Source organism: Micromys minutus (assembly GCF_963924665.1).
Source record: "Micromys minutus genome assembly, chromosome: 9".
NCBI lineage: Eukaryota > Metazoa > Chordata > Mammalia > Rodentia > Muridae > Micromys > Micromys minutus.
Genome location: NC_137978.1, coordinates 15,879,054 through 15,893,110, shown reverse-complemented (window position 1 = coordinate 15,893,110; position 14,057 = coordinate 15,879,054).

The window sequence follows — 14,057 nt, the reverse complement described above, 5'->3', positions numbered from 1 at the left end:
CTAGAATAACAAAAAAACCTAATATAGCAAAATCTATTCTTAACAATAAAAACACTTCTGGAGGAAATCACCATCCCTGATCTCAAGCTATATTACAAAGCAATTGTGATAAAAACTGCATGGTATTGGTACAGAGATAGGTAGATCAGTGGAACAGAATTGATGCCCCAAAATGAAACCACATACCTATGGTCACTTGATCTTTGACAAAGGAGCTAAAAACCTTCAGTGGAAAAAGGACAGCCTCTTCAACAAATGGTGTTGATTCAACTGGCAGTCAGCATGCAGAAGAATGCAAATCTATCTTTTCTTATCCCCTTGTTCAAAGGTCAAGTCCAAGTGGATCAAAGATCTCCACATAAAACCAGGTACACTGAAACTATTAGAAGAGAAAGTGGGGAAGAGCTTAGAACACATAGGCATAGGGGAAAATTCCCTGAGCAGGACACTAATGGCTTATGCTCTAAGGTCAAGAACTTACAAATGGGCCTCATGAAATTTCAAAGCTTCTCTAAGGCCAAAGACACTCTCAAGAAGACAACACAGCAGCCGACTGATTGGAAAATGATCATACCAATCCTTCATCTGATAGAGGGCTAGTAACCAATATATACAAAAAACTCAAGAAGCTAGACTCTAGAGAATCAAATAATCCTATTAAAATGGGGTACAGAGCTAAGCAAAGAATTTTCCACTGAGGAATATCAAATGGGTAAGAAACACCTAAAGAAATGCTCAACATTCCTAGTCATCAGGAAAATGCAAATCAAAACAACCCTTAGATTCCACTTTAAACCAGTTAGAATGGCTAAGATCAAAAACTCAACTGACAGTAGATGCTGGAGGGGATGTGAAGAAAGAGGAACACCCCTGTCCTGTTGGTGGGGTTGTAAGCTGGTACAATCACTCTGGAAATTAGCCTGGTGGTTCCTCAGAAAATTGGACATAGTACTAACTGAAAACTCAGCTATTCCACTCCTGAGCTTATACCCCAAAGATGCTTTAACATATAACTTGGACACATGCTTCACCATGTTTATAGCAGCCTTATTTATAATAGCCAGAAGCTGAAAAGAACCCAGATCTCCTTCAACATAGGAATGGATACAGAAAGTGTGGTACATTTATACAATGGAATACTACTCAGCCATTAGAAACAATGACTTCAAGAAATTCGTAGGCAAATGAATGGAACTAGAGACTATCATCTTGAGTGAGGTAACCCAGTCACAAAAGGACACACATAGTATGCATTCAGTGATAAGCAGATACTAGCCCCAGAAAGCTCTGAATACCCAAGAAACAATTCACAGACATTATGAAACTCAAAAAGAAGGAAGGCCAAAATTGGAATGCCTCAGTTTTTCTTAGAAGGGAGAACAAAACACTCACTGGAGGAAATGCAAAGTCAAATAGAGGAACAGAAATAGAAGAAAAAAAACATCATTCAGAAGCCGCCTCACCCGGGGATCCACTACATATGCAGCCACCAAATCCAAGCACTATTATTGATGCCAAGAAGTATTTACTGGCAGGAACCAGATAGGGATGCCTCCCCAAGGACTTAGTCAGAGTCATATAGATATAGCTGAGCATGCTTGCAGCTAACCATTGGACTGAACACAGGGACCGCAATGAAGGTGCTAAAGAAAGAATGGAAGGAGCTGAAAGTGGTTGCAACCTCATGGGAAGAACAACATTATCAACCAACCAAACCCTCCAAAACTCCCACAGACTAAGACACCAACCTTTGATCACACATTGAAAGACCTATTGATCTAGTTGCATATGTAGCTGAAGATACCAGTGTCTGGCATCAATGTGAGAAGAGGCTTTTGGTCCAGGGAGAACAGGTTTTCTCAATGTAGGGGAATGCAAAGGCAATAGGGTTGAGAGGGTGATTAGGAGGGAGTGCACCTTTGTGAAGGCAAATGGAGGGGAACGGTGGGGGGGGGAATGGGAAGTGGGATAACATCTCAAATGTAAATATAGAGTATCTAATAAAAATGAGAAAAAAGTTATTTTATTTTATTATTATTGTATGTGCATGATGTTTTATCTGTGTCCCTTCATCTTTCTGCTTCTGTTTCTGTTGTTCTTTCTTTGACTCCCTGTCTCTCTATCTCTTTCTCTCTGTCTTTCTGTCTCTCTCTCTGTCTCTCCCTCCCTCCCTTTCCCCCCCTCTCTCTTTCTGTGCATGTATCGTAACTTCCTGGTAAAGAGAGACAATATGTGTGCTTTCTCTTCTCATCATGGTATCAAGGGATCAATCTCAGGTCAGCTAGCTTAATTGTTTCAGTTCCTTATGTAATCTAGGCATTAAGCCCCTTTCTGAAGTATAGGTGGAAGTTCTCCCATTCCTTAAGCCCCATGTTTGATCAGCTGACATTCTTCTTTGCTATGCAGAACATTTTTAACTTCACATAAGCGTCTTTGTCAGTTCTTGGGATTATTTCTTGTGGAGTTCTTGCCTTTGTGTTTATCTTAATGTGTTTTCTTTAGTTGTTTCAATTTTGCAGGTTTTACACTAAAACCTTCAATTCTTTTGGTGTTGATATTTTTATGTAGGTAGTGAGATAGAAATCTGATTTAATTCTTATGAGGATAGTTAGTTTCGCTAGGACCATTTGTTGGATGAGCTCCCTTCCCCCACCAGTGTATGGTTTTGAATCTTTGTTAAATATTAGGTGGTCATATCTGTGTGGGTTTCTGGCTCCTAGGTTTTGCTCTTTGGGATGCATGTCCATTCATGAGGCTTGTACCAGCTAGTCTTGTTCCTATGGCTTTGTAGTAGAATTAGAATCAGAGTGTGATGTTTGTAGCAGTATTCTTTTCTACCTAGCTTTAGGATATGTATGTATGTATGTATGTATGTATGTATGTATGTATGTATATCTATCTATCTATCTATCTATCTATCTATCTATCTATCTATCTATTATTTTTTGACATTTCTGTTCTTGTGTTCCCACAGAAACTTTTAAATATTTTGAAGTTTTTAAATAGTTTTGTGTATAATTAGAATTTTAATTGTGATTGCAGTGAGTTTATAGATTAATCTTACTTTAAAATATAGTCTTATTTTAAACTTGATTGTCTGCCAGTCCAGAATGATGGAAAAAGATTTTCCAGTAACTAGTATCTTAGTCATATTGTTTTTAATGATTTAAAGTTTTTATTGTCAAGGTCTTTTGTTTCTTTGGCTGAGTTTATTCTTAGCTGTCTTACTTTTATTTTATTTTAAGCTATTTTTAATTTTGGACCAATGGAGTCTTTTTCTTAATTTCTTTCTCAGCAAGTTTATTATTGGGAAGACTACTGATTTTTGTATGTTTATTTTGTTTTCTGAAACTTTATATATAAGATATAAGGTGTAATTTGTTGGCTCTTTTAAGAATGGAAACACATCATCTATGAATTGGGATAACTTGAAATTTTATTTCCTATTTTCATTCTTTTTATAGTTTTTCCTCATCTATTGCTTCAGCTAAAACTTGGGCACCATGTTAAGTAAGAGTGAAGAGAATGGGAAACCTTGTCTTGTTCTGGGTTTTAAGGAAATTATTCATAATTTCCACCATTTGCTGTAGTGACAGCTATATATTCTTGTCATACAACCCCTACTACTTGAGTTATATTCCACATATTTCTAATTTCATCGAAACCTTTTCATGAAAAATATTAATTTTTATCAAGTGCCTTTTCAGCACCCACTGAGCTATTTATATGATTTCTGTTCACAAGTTTATTTATGTGGTATATTACACTTATTGATTCATGTTTGAATCAGACTTGGCTCCCTGGAATGAAAGCAACCTATTTATAAAACCTGGTCTTCTCAATGTGTTCTTAGATTTGGTTTGCTATGATTTTGGGGAATTTTTACATCTATGTTCTTCAGGCAAATTGACCTGTGAGGTTTTCTCTAGTCTAGTCTAGTCTAATCTATTCTGGTCTGGTCTGGTCATTCCATTCCATTCCATTCCATTCCATTCCATTCCATTCCATTCCATTCCATTCCATTCTTTATTCTTCCTTCCTTCCTTCCTTCCTTCCTTTCTTTCTTTTCTTTTCTTCTCTTCTTCCTCCCTTTCTTTCTTTTTCTTTCTCTTTTTCTTCCTCCTTTCCTTTCTTTTCCCTTCCTTCCTTCCTTCCTTCCTTCCTTTCTTTTCTTTCTTTCTTTTTTCCTTTCGTTCTTTCTTTCTTTCTTTCTTTCTTTCTTTCTTTCTTTCTTTCTTTCTTTCTTGTCTTCTTCCTCCCTTTCTTTCTTTTTCTTTCTCTTTCTTCCTCCCTTCCTTTCTTTTCCCTTCCTTCCTTCCTTCCTTCCTTTCTTTTTTACTATCTTCATTCCTCCCTCCCTCCCTCCCATACCCCTCTCTCCCTTTCTTTCTTTCTTTCTTTCTTTCTTTCTTTCTTTCTTTCTTTCTTTCTTTCTTCCTTCCTTCCTTCCTTCCTTTCTTTCTTTTTTCTTTCTTTTTTTCTTTCTTTTTTCCTATCTTCCTTCTTCCCTCCCTCCCTCCCACACCCCTCTCTCCCTTTCTTTCTTTTTCTTTCTTTCTTTCTTTCTTTCTTTCTTTCTTTCTTTCTTTCTTTCTTCCTTCCTTCCTTCCTTTCTTTCTTTCTTTTTGTTCTTGTCCTACTTTTATCCAGTTTTGGCATCAGGGTATCAGGGTAATGATGGTTTGTAGAATGAGTCTGACAGTGTTCTTTCCTTTCATATTTTGTGAAGTCATTTAAAAAGTGTTGGTATTTGGCCTGCCTTGAACGTTCAACAGAAGGCAGGAGTAAATCCATTAGTCCTGTGCTGTTCTTTGTGGGGGATGTCTTAGCTGCTTTTCCTGTGGTGGTGAAAGACTCTGACAAAATCATCTCAATGAAGAAGAGGCTAATTATTTTCACTCATCCTTTCAAATACAGCTTCTAGTCTTCTATCTTAATGTGTGGTCACTCCTACATTCATGGAACACCTCAGGTGATATAAGGTTTGGTGTGGCTAGCCACTTTAGGCAAGTGCAGAAAGGCGAATAAGGAGGCGGGGCAGAGTGGGCTGCAGGGAGCAGGAGCTACACCAGAGAATGCCAATTGGTACTGAGGAAAAAGGTGCACTTGACCTCCTAGCTGGGAGTCTTCCTTAGTGGTGATAGCCTGGGTTGGCACAGAAGAAGAGCTTTTCTTAATATTTATTTGTCTTTTATGGAATCTACATCTTTTTTATATAGTATTCTGTAAATATCTCTTCTGATCTTGAAAAATGGTACAGATGCTTGCTTTTGTTGATTTGGTCATTCAGATCATGATCTGTGTTTATGATGTGTGAGTGTGGAACATGGATATTAAGGTGTTGTGGAGGTGAGGGAACAGTTTTAGGTGTTGGCATTCATGGTACATATTCTTTGAGACATCTTTTGTTTCCAACAGGGAACACCAGGCTGGCAGGCCCAAGGGATTGGAGGAGACTTCGCCTACCACATATCATCCCACAATAGGGGTCGTAGGTCACAGAGGTGTTTCACCACACAGAACTCTGTGTGTGTTCTAGGATACCAACTTCTCTCCTCATGCTAGCAAGTTAAATGCTTTACCCATCATTACCATACCTCTCATACATGCACTTTTGGCCACTTGAGCTCTTTGTTACCGACTGCAGCAAATACACCATTCTGTCCTTAGGGTGTTTGCATTTACATCCTTTTTCATATTTCTATTTTTTTCGATTTTTAAATAATTGAGTTACTTGACATTGCATGGACACAGCAAAGATATTTATATAAGCTCTAATACCTTTACATCATATTATGAAATATTTTGTTTATTTATTTATATTTATTTTTGTAACGCTGTTTTTATTTATGTGTTATGTTTCTGTTTCGGCAATAGATTCCAAAGTTAAATCTAAGAATTAAATTTAGAATTATGAAGGCATGTGGAAATGCGTGTATGTATACAATAACAACTAGTGGAAAGATGAAGCCATGAATTTGAAGAAAAGCCAGGAGGGCTTTATGGGAGGACTTGGGGGAAAGAAGGGGAAGGAAGAGATGTAACTGGATTATAATGTCAAAAACAAAACAAAACACTAACTTAGAAAGACCCTAACATTCATTTGAAACACAATTGGCATTGCCTTCTAAACATTACTGGTAATTGTTTATCGTGAGATTTAACATACTATTAAATAAATAGCAATAACACCATACTCTCCCAGAGAATCCTAACGCCTTTGGTTAATGAACTTGACTGCATTGTGTTTTTTGAGGACTAACAGAAATCTCTCTTTTTATATTTAGTGGTTTAAGATTCTGTCATCTGTACCATGCCCCTTCTTTATTTACCTGGTGTACATTTGCCGATTTTTTGGCTTTTCGAATGAGGTTTGCTTTAGCTGTAACTCTTGAATCTGTGTACCAGTCAGCCTTTTGCTGTTGAAGTTTATCTTCCAATCGATTCCTGAAGAACAGCTTATGGGTATAGATTCTCTTGATATATTGCATGCTTAACATTTATTTTCCCATAGCTTGATACTGACAGGAGAGCTTGCTAGATGTATTTTGTTCATAATGTTATTCATTGAATTTTTTGAAAATGCCTTTTTATTGTACCTCGCGTTGTATGTTGTTTTTGAGAAGTCTGCAGCCAGCATAATCCATGGTCCCTCTTGTAACTTATTTGATTTTTCTTTTAACATTCAGGCCTTGAGGTTTTTTTTCCTTTACATTTCGATCTAATATTCTTGCTACACTATGTTTTAAAATATGTTATTCTGTTCAATTTCCCTTGACTCCAGTGTTCCCCTCTGATATCTAGAGTCAAGTACTCTTAAGGCACATTAATAAACTTAATTTTTTAGAATAGCTTTGGGTTTAGAAAAATTTTGAGTGAAAAGCATTGTTGCATTTTCTCTTTTTTCTCTCTGATTCTCCTTATTTCCTTTTATTGATTATTGGCTATTCTAGTGTGGTATACTTGTTACAACTGGTGAATCACTAATGGTGGATCAGCATCTGCCAATAAGCTTTATAGTTGACCTCAGCACCCACTCTGTTGACACATGCATGCCATGCACCTGTTGGCTCACTGCTAGTCTTTGTGCTTCATACCCTTCCTCTTCTTAACCCAGTTCCTGGCAACTACTGCTCATCTAGCTGTGTCTATCATTTTGCCAAATCCATAGAGCTATTTTTTGTTGCTACAATGTACTTTTACATATATAACATGTATATTTGATGCATTATTTTACTCTTCAGGATTTCTAATTTTATGTGTATGTGTTGTGGTTTTAATGAGAAAAGGTTCCCATCGGCTCATTTATTTGAACACATGTTGCCCAGGGTTTGGCACTGTTTGGGGAAGTTGTTTAACCTTTAGGAAATGCAATCTTTCTGGAGGAAGTATGTCACGAGGACTTGTGGGCTCATTTCCAGTCCCCCATCTTCATCTCTCATCTCTCCAGCCTCTTAATTAATTTTCATTTCATTTTTATTCTGTTGATTGTTTCAATGCACTTAAAATATTTTAATTCTATATATTCCTCATGGGGTACAATTTATAATTTTATATTATGATTTTTAAAAAGTTTATTTTCTGAGTAAAATAATCTTTTGTGAGTCAATTTCTATTGTTAGTTTTCAAATTCTAATTCAAGGTACTAAAGGCCCCATGAAACCTGGAGTTGGTATGAAAATTTTGACAGTAAGGCTAGCTAGGGTATAACTTAGTGGTATAATAAGTTAATAGTACCTTAGGTTCACTATTCAGTCTTAAAATTAGTCAACCAGCCAACCAACCAGCCAACCAACCAACCAACCAACCAACCAACCAACCAACCAACCAAAAAACAAATAAAAAGATAAAATCCAGGCTGTATGTGGGCTTTAGGTAGTTTTCTGAAGCAGGGTTAATGTTTTTTGCTTAATCAAATGCAAATGTACATACATGATTTGATTTATAGGTTGAAAATAATAGTTGTAAAAGACCTTCATAATATAGATTTGGAAATCTGAATACAATATTGTATTATCTGACATTTAGGAAACCTACTAGTTTACCTTTATAGGAGTGGAATTACCCATTAGGATGTAGTGAGGATGTCATAGATTTTAAATGACATTCATCGGAGTACGTGGTAACATGGTGTGTTCTAATTTATGAGGACACCTGAGGAAATACAGTCCATATTCATCTGCTTTCTCAACAGGTGATCATTACCATAAGTTATCATAGTAGTTTTTTTTTTTTTTTTTTTTTTACTTTCATGGTTACTTTACCGAAGTAAGTAAGTTTAAAGTTGTATAATTGCATGATTTAGGAGCGGTTGGAACAAGTGCTTGGATTTTCATAACAACCAGAATGTCCAAGATTAAAAAACAAACAAGCAAACAAACAAAAAATCTTGGCAATTCATGCCGGCAAGGTTGTGGAGAGAAGGGCATATTTGTTCATTGCTGGGAAGCTGGGAATAGATTTACTGGAGATCCAGCCATACAACTCTTGGGCATATACACAAAGCATTCTACATCCTATACAGAGACATCTGTCGCTGATGTCCATTCCTGCTCTACTATTTATTTATTTATTTATTTATTTATTTATTTATTTATATTGAAGTTACTTTTTCATTTATTTTTGAAAATATTACATTTGACTATGAGAAGTCATCCAGGGCATTTCTTTACCTTAAAATATCAGTAGACACAGGGTTCTTTTACAATAGTTTATTGCTCAAAGTTAGCAAGTAGTCTGTAATACAAGAGTTGCCTTAAATAGCACTAGTTAAGGACTCTGGTGCTCTACAAAGTTTCCATAGGGCATTTTTTGAGAAACAGGATAGAGGTTGCAATTCTAAGTCACTGACTCAAACTTTCATACTGTCCTTGAGTTAACCCCAACTTGGCTCTGCTTGCACATTTCTCTTCCAATCACTGACCTTCCTTGATTCATTTCCTCCAAGATCTTACATGATTTGAGCTCTGTGTCCCTGACTGCAAGAGGCAAAGAATTCTGAATCTTAGAATAGACTGCATCTAAAACCAATAGCTTAAGGGTACCCAAGGGCCCAAAAATAAAAATAATAAAAAATAAGAAAGCCCCAACTTCCCCCTTAAATCTTCTATCTTTTTCTTTCTTGGTTTGCTTTTATAATGCTAAAGCGCCAAAAAGAGAGAGCCAAGGGCTACACTTGCTTACTAATGCATCCCATTCTTTTGGGTGGTACAACTCCCAGTGAATATGTTGTTTTCAGTAGCTAAATACAACCAATGCAAACAAGATAGGAGGGAATGGCCTTGAGCAAAAGGGGCTCAGGGATCTGCAGAGTGCAGTTCTTCCTGAGTGCTCTTTTGTCTTTGAAATGTGATAAGGACTGAAATTCAACATTGTTCATCTTTTAAAAAAAATGAAAGTTGAAATACAAATGAAAGCTGTGGAGAGTGTTCTGGGGGAAGGAAAAAGAAAAATTCATAGAGTAAAAGGAGAAGGAAATATTTTAACAGAAAAGAACGATTACCAATGGGAAAGAAAGTGTAATGGGGTTGGAGGGAAGGGAAGACTTCTGGTCAGTAAGCCTTGTTTGACATACTACTTCAATAAAACTTGCCAGGAGGACTAGACTAGAGGTGATACAGCAGAGGAGAACCCGATTAGCATACACAGGACTGTATGTTCAATTCACAGCAACACACACACACACACACACACACACACACACACACACACACACTGGGGGGGGCAAGACACACACAGAGAGAGAGACAGACAGAGAGAGAGATAGACAAACAGGCAGAGACAGAGATACACAGAGAGAAACAGAGAGAGACAGAGACAGAAACTAAACCAGAAAGTTGAGGGCACTGTCAAATAAATAGTCTCAACACACTGTCAGTCAGCCAATTATTTTTGGTTGGAAGAAAATTGGTGCACATTTAAACTAAAATTTTAAAAATGTAAAACCTAAAATTTCTTTTAATTCCATCACCTCCGTCAAATAGGTCCTTGTTTTATGCAGAGTATCAGTGGATCTTTAGTGTATTTACATCCCTCCCACCAGACTGAGTTTATAGGCATGCTTTTCTAATTTGGCTTTTCTTGGCCAGATTTTTACTTTTTATTTATAGTATATAATGGAGTTTATTCAAGGCATGGGGAGGGGAGTTAAGAAGGTAATAGGAGCAGAGAGAGGGGGGAGGTGAGAGGAGGGGAGGGAAGGAGAGGAGAAGAGAAGAGAAGAGAAGAAAGAGGAGTAGAGAAGTAGAGGCCAGCCATGAGCACGTGGAGAGAGAGGGGGAAAGGGATGGGGAGAGAAGAGATAAAGGGATAAGATAAGAGCAAGAGAGCAACAGAACAAGAGAGCAAGAAAGTAAAAGCTCTTGGCTAGCTTTTTAATGTTAGTTTGTAGAATTGTATATTCCTTTTCAGTGCTTTTTGTCTTATTTTTATCATGTTTCTTCATGTTCCATCATTCACACACCAAATAAGTACATCTTTGATATAAAAGAAAACCATTAGAGAACTATCTGTAATTCAGGAGTCTTCTGTTTCCTCCAACTTGTATCTCATATTTCCTTTCAAGAATCTGCTCTAGTTATAATAGACAGAAATTGGAAACAGCCTAAATGCCCATAAACAGATGACTAGTACATTGACACAATGGAATATTAGTCAGCTGTTAAAAAATAAAATTATGGAATCTATAGGTAAATGATTAAGCTAAAACAATCACGCTAAGAGAGGTAGACTCAAGTAGATTCAGGTAGAAAATGCTGCATGCATTCTTTAAATGTGGATTAGCATTTAAGGCTTCAGTAGGCACGCTACAATCTGTGTAACCACAGAGGTTAGGCAGGGAGTAAGGGGATGGGGCGGATTTTCCAAGGGAGGGCAAATACACGGTTATAAAGAGCACAGGGAGAGAGTAGAAGGATTAAACAGGAAGTGGCAGGGAAGTAGGGTGAGGACAAATGAGAAGGACCAATTAACACTAAGGTCCATTAAGGGATCATATGGAAACTTACTACTCCCATACCTATAGGAATGAAATCTAAACTGGGTTACCATGTAATAGGGGGACAGTGTCCAAACTAAGTAGTCACCTTTTGCCACCAAATGAAATACTCGGTGCCAGGAATGTGTTGCGTTTAGCAGAGTCATTGGACAAAGGAGTCCTATAGAACTTCCTGAACAACCCAGGCCCCTGGGAGCTCTGGTTGCTTGATTCTGTGGGTTCTCATGATGTCCTGGATTCCTTGGCTCCTACAATTCTTATTCCCCATCTTTTTCTGGATTCCAGACTTCTGTCTCATGCTTGGGTGTGGGTCCTAGCATCTGCTCATATCCATTGCTGAATGAAACATCTCTGATGACAGCTCGACTAGGCACCAATCTCTGAGTATAGCATAACATTATTACGCATCATTCTATTGACATTTTGTTTTGGCCAGTTATGTTTGGTTCTATTCTAGGTCTCTGTGCTATCTACCCTCTGGCTCCTGGCCACCCAGGCAGCGTCAGGCATAGGCTCCTTCTTGTGGTGTGGTGAGAATATATTGTATGAAAAATATTTTTAATAAAAAAGGGAGAAGAAATGGCTTGGCTTACAAAATGAGCGTTTTAGGTTTTAGAAAGGTACACTACCAAAGAAAAATCTAGAAATACTGACTTTTCATGCGTGAGTCTAAGATTGTTATATGTCAGTGAGGGTGCACCTGTACTTGGTAACAGAATTTGTATGATAGTTTTCAGCCTGCATCTCCTGGGAGGAAGCTTCTCTCAGCTTCAGACCTTTGTGACCTCCTTACTCCCTAGCAGAAGTCTGCAGAAACTCAAGATAAACAAAAGATGTCTCTGTACTCACCAAGACAATCTACTGATTTCTGCCTGTGACACCGTCCAGTGTCTATGCACTAACTTCAGAGTGTTCATCCCATATTGGGAAAACAAATACATAGGTGGCAAAAGTTACTGTGTGTTACAGGGATCAAAGGGAAAACTGACATCCCCAAACTCAGTAATGTGTATCAGTATAATGAGCATTTATTACCCAAGGGATGAATCTTAAGAGGCCTTTTTTCCTCCACTAGAAGAGAAATTGATCATCCTGATAGCCTAGAAATATATCTGAGTGCAGCAATGAGAATATGCTAACTCTAGAGTCAATGTTATAGAATCAGAATTCCTATATTTTGATCCAAATACTACTTACTCAGTTTGTAAAAGCAGTGCTTAACTCTCCTGATCTGAACCGTAATGGAACCATCAGGGCTGCCTGCACCATTACCCATAAAACACAATAATTATTTACTTTCTTTTCAGTAGGCTGATAACACATATTAATACTGTGAAGGCCTGAGGGATAAATTCATAAGCTGTAAATTTAAGAATCACTTGGTTTGATGGGTCTCTCCTGTGTCCACAAGCTGCTAGCCTACCCAGAACCTCAGAATGTTTTCATATTTGGACATGCGGCTTTAAAAGGATGGGGAAGTTAAGTGAGGCTGTTAAAATGGGCCCCAGTTCATTCAGACTGACTTTACTATAAAAGGAGGAGGTTAGGAGACACACATTATGAAACAAGACAGTGTGGGAACACTGAGAAGCTGCCACCTGAGGACCGGGAAGAGGGCCACTGGGGACCAAAGCAACAACTGCTGCAATCTCAACTTTTAGACTCTAGAACTGTGTGAAACGAATGTCTTTGTAAGTTTTCTTTGTTTAAGTACGTGACCTTCTGTTATTATTTATCATTAGTTAATGAATATAAATCGTTTTCCTTGATGGTTGACCAGATGTTTCACTGGTAGTTTTACTTTCTGCATGACCCACTGTATGTTTGGAGATTGACCCGACTGGGACAGGTAACCATCTCAAATGAATCATTCACTGCCCCAGAGAACAATATTACCGAAGTATTTGTCAGTGTTTTGTTGAAGGAATGCTAATCACTTTAAAGGTAAAACAGAGAAGAGAGATCACAGTTTACATCGACTTGTTCACTGTTTGGAAAATTCCAGGCCTGACTTTGATGTGAAGAGATCACAACATGAAGTATAATAGTCTTCCAGCTGAGTACTCAGTATCATGAATGCAATTTATCAAGTTGCCTCTATTACTTGACTATATTTTTTATAGTGATCTTTATGATGTATCACCATGGCTAAGCCACAGTCAGTAGTTATTCAATACAACATTAATCTAGGCATTGTTGCTATTGGTGTTTCTAGATGTGAATAAAGTATATTGTCAAATGACTTTAACTAAGGGGCTTACTAATTTTTTTTATCCAATACCAAAAGGTCAGTCCTGAAAGCAAATACATGGAAGTAACATTATACAGAGAAGGTTGTGTTTGTGTTGTTAGAAACACACATATGTTGTAACTATGAACAAAAATTCATCATAAATTTGAAAGAGAGAAGGGGGTTACATAAGAGGGTTGGAAGGGTTTCCAAGGGGGAAATGATGTAATTATACTATGGTCTCATGCACAATAGGATTTCTGGTGGCTCCTATGAACTTTGGAGAAACAGAGTAATTGAGTTTCTAATTTGAGCCTCACATACATGATTGGAAAGCCTATACATTGGTCTTGAACAAAACCCTTATCTCTTAAAGCTATAGAGTTTGACATTTTTGAAAATAAAATTCATAATTTCATTCTTAGTGTCTGAATTTGAATCCTAAATGTATTATCAATTACAGTTACCTTTGTAATGAATAGTCTCAAAGAGCAAGGCTGCTATTCATCAAATTACATTGTGTTCTATTCTAGTGCATGATACATATTTGAACTTGAGTTTCAAGATAATTCACATAAGTAATTAATACAAATGGCTATTCCTAAAATCCCATTTTTCTTATGATCATCAACTGGGCTCAGAAAATACCTCAAATATTTTCCTTAAAGTAACACACACACACACACACACACACACACACACACACACACACACACACACACGTGCATACATACATAATATGTGTATATATTATATAAAATTTATCACTATTACTTATGATATAAATCAATAATACAACATGTAGATTATTATTGTTTATTGTTATTATTC